General features: G+C 37.7%; 1 pseudogene; it reads right to left on the reverse strand.

Annotated features, from left to right (window-relative positions):
- Positions 1-378: 378 nt before the first annotated feature.
- On the reverse strand, positions 379-751 carry LOC135083345 (protein Asterix-like; annotated as a pseudogene).
- Positions 752-3851: the final 3100 nt, after the last annotated feature.

The following is a 3851-nucleotide window of genomic DNA, read 5'->3' on the forward strand; positions in this document are numbered from 1 at the left end:
TCCAGCGCTTTCCTGCTACCTTTATGATGTCGTCGGTCCTCCTATGTGCCCTGCCCATTGCCACTTCAGCTTGCTAATCCGTCGGGCTATGTCAGCGACTTTAATTCGTTTACGGATCTCCTCATTTCTGATTCGATCTCGTAAAGAAACACCGAGCATAGCCCTAGAAGAAAATATTAAAAGTGACTTTAGATGGAGTAATTGCTTACTTCTGAAATATATTGTGATAACAACGGACAACTACGGAACGACACGCACTTGGTCAATTTAATTTTTTGATGTGTTCATTTGCAATCAGTCCCAAGACTATGAGCAAATCTGTTTTGTGATGCTGTCATGCGGAGTGGCTTCCCATTGGAAGTATCATTTAGAATGTAGTGTAGATATTTATTATTTATGTTGTTAAAGCAGCCCATGGAGGAGACATTGCTGCAGGGTTTTGCAAATAAGACATGGCCACATCAGAAATAGACAACATGAATGAGCTTACAATCTGTTTTGTATCATCAGAGACTCCCGCATTGGCAACACTAATGCTGCAGCAAAAGATGGCAGTCCACGCACACTATTTCAATCGCATCATAAGTCCACACATTGAGAAGATCATACTCAGTATATTCATGTAGTCCGTTGTTAGATCTTCTACTGGAGCCGATGTGGGATGAGGTGGTTTGTATCTCCTTTCCCTATCAGCACGTCTTGGGTCCGATGTAAGTTGCATTTTTTTGGTTTTTATTATTGGCCCGCAAATAATTATTATTAACTCATCTGCTGCCCAGAGTTACTGGCGGTCCTCTAGCTCCAGGATATGGTGACGTTTCAGTCGTCTCACATACTGGTCAAGTTGGTGAGCAAATTCGTTAGGATGATGGATTAACCGCTCTTTGTATTTAGCTGCCAGACTCCAAATTTCCTCCTTAATTGTTTTCATTTCAAGGTGCTCGTGGACTTCGTTGTTGGTTATGTACCATGGTACTTGTGCAGGCCTATGTTCAGCAGTGGACGTCTTATGGCTGAAATGATGATGATGATGACTTGTGCAATTGTTCTCAAGATCTTGTTTTGTACTGCGTACCTATCCAATACAAGATAGGTACGCAGGCTGCTTACCTGTAGGCCCTGAAGGCTTGGAGAGCTGAATTTTTTAAGGGGAACTATCGTAGACTTGACTTAACATAAATTCCACTTACTTTAGTGAAAGCAAATTATTATAATGTAGAAAATTATTATAGTCTTAATAAGAGGCTGACAAAAGTGACTAAGTTTTTTTTCGCTGTTTCTTCTTATGCTGACTTGGACGAGTAAATACGCTGATTGGCATTATTGTTCTGATATGGTAAGTGAGATACAAAAAGTGACCACAATACGTAAATAAATGACCATGTTTGAGAGTTATAAGCATATAATTATAAAATTCCTTTAAAATAATATTCAAGCAGTTCTATTATGCCTCTTACGTCGATACCAATGGAGCAATATAAAAACTGTCGTCAAAACTGCCACCGCACCAAACGCGACGGCCAATATCTTGTAATCGTCCATCAAAAGGTTATTTCATTGTCCAATATGAATATTGAATTGAAAAAATTAAGGTAAATGTTTTGCACCGATTTCCCGATTTGAGTTTGTAATGTCATTGTGACAGTTTATTTTTACTATTTAACTCGTAAATGAGTCAATGGAAACAGTGTTTATTCAGCTTTCTAAAATCCAACGGTGATAACACCCGGATATTTGCAGCAATGTTTACCTTATTAAGTCAGATTCCTGCATGTATTTATCCATCTAATAAATTGCTTTTTAGTTTTCAAGCATGTCAGCCTCAGCCTAATCATCTCTCTTCATCAAGTGATTGTAGACCAAGAGCTTCGTCACTGTGGTATAAAAAATATATCAGCAATTTCCAACTGAAACTGTATTTCCCGTTTCCTTATTCTTAATAACGCTTGACGAATCAATGACCAAGGCAGGTGCCGTCCGTGGCTCAAGATTGCTAATCCCTACAGAGCAATGGAGGCTTTAACTATTGTTTATTGGGCACCAAATGAAACGACGCCTTGTGCCTACTGAATGGGTCGGGTGTGGGCCCTCAGTGCCAGCGGAAAGTTTGCATATAAATATGTAATATTATTAATACAAATCATAAAGTAGTATTAGTATTCTACACCTCAAAAGGAAAAACGGAATTCTTAGTTACTAGCTCGCTGTTGTTTACCTAAATGTCTGCAAGCGACACAGAAAGCAGAAAGCACTTATAAAAATCTTTGCTTGTATTAATGGCTTCAACTTTCGTTGCGCGGCCTATACTTATGTGATTTTTAAGCATAGCGGCGAAGCTCTTGGTGTGACCATAATATCCTGATGGAAAATGATTATCAGATCGCATTGATTACTCCTTTTGTTTAAAGTTCTCTCTGAAGCTTAAGGGAATGAAAACCAATTATGTTAATAATTTATATTGAGCTAGAACAACGTGGTAAAGACGTTGAGATCTTAACTATACACAAAAAACTATACATAAAAAAGTTGGGGATAAAAAGTTAAACAATCAATTATACCTACTTATAGTTTACTACTTTTTCTTTATGGAACACAGTGTTTTATCAATCAAGTTCTCGCCACAACTGTGCCCGCACCATCCACCGCAATTGTTTTAGTTACCGCAGGAAGCCGTATTATTGTTCTTCATTCTGCCTCGGGCCCGGATTATTTGTCTGATTATGTGCCTCCGAATGTTTGTAGCTCACTGTGCGTTCCGGCAAACAATTACGTGTTACGAACAGGGTGAGGAGTTTAAACAGCGATGTATCGCACAGTGGTTAGGGTGTTACCGCCGTAAATCTTGCTATAATGACCATTGGTTGTCAATTGGGGTAGAGATGGATGAGATTTCTTTATTAAATGTGGGTCCAATGACAGTTTAACTTTCGCCTTAACTGGTTGGGTTTTCTTGGCGGTCAACTGTAGATCCCGGCTACGCAACAGTTGCAGCCCTTGCAGCGGTGGAAAGGACAAGTGGCGATAGAAAGATTAACAGTCCATGGTACTTATAAGTTCACTAATTAATTACCAATTTCGTGGAAGTCATTGGCTTAATGCATTTAAGTCTAGGTTGCTCAACGAAAGTTGAGGCAAACACATACTGTTTGTACAAACATAAATTATGTTGTGCCAAATAAACATTTTTATTATTATTATTATACTACTCATCCTAATGTAATTTTTGAATGCAGAATACACAAAGTAGTCAGAATACGCAAGACGTTTACCGTGACAAGGGCATGAATCTTAGCTTGTGTTGATCGCCTTAGTGCCTCAAGTCTTACTGCGCGATCTACAATAGTCTAATGTAAATTATTTTTTCAAAAAATACTCGATTGAAAGCTGAATAACACAAGATTCTTTGGGCTCTACCAAACCTGTCAAAATGACGCAAGTCAGATATTTGACAAACTAACTTACAAACACACGATCAACAATTTTTTTATAAATAAAAATAATATTTATGCTGATTTACTAGCAATATTTCAGAAGTATTAACAACATGAGGTTGTGAGCTATACAAATAATGCCCGTGGGAGTGGGTATAGCATTTGGTATACTAGCAGTGGCTATACTAGGACTGCTGATATTCTTGATCATATGGTGGAGAAACCGTGCTCCTACTCCACGGAATTGAAGATTTATTATTTACTTAATATTTTTAACGTTAAGATGAAGGTACCTAATTAAATTATAACGCACCTAGTTCATTTTTTTTAAATTTTATTTATAATACTTAGGACAACCAACAAGACATGAGAAGAAAACACTAGAAGAAAATCAATATTTACAGCGTATAGTTTTGTATT

The sequence above is a fragment of the Ostrinia nubilalis genome, chromosome 23 (assembly GCF_963855985.1).
Source record: "Ostrinia nubilalis chromosome 23, ilOstNubi1.1, whole genome shotgun sequence".
In the NCBI taxonomy this organism is placed as follows: domain Eukaryota; kingdom Metazoa; phylum Arthropoda; class Insecta; order Lepidoptera; family Crambidae; genus Ostrinia; species Ostrinia nubilalis.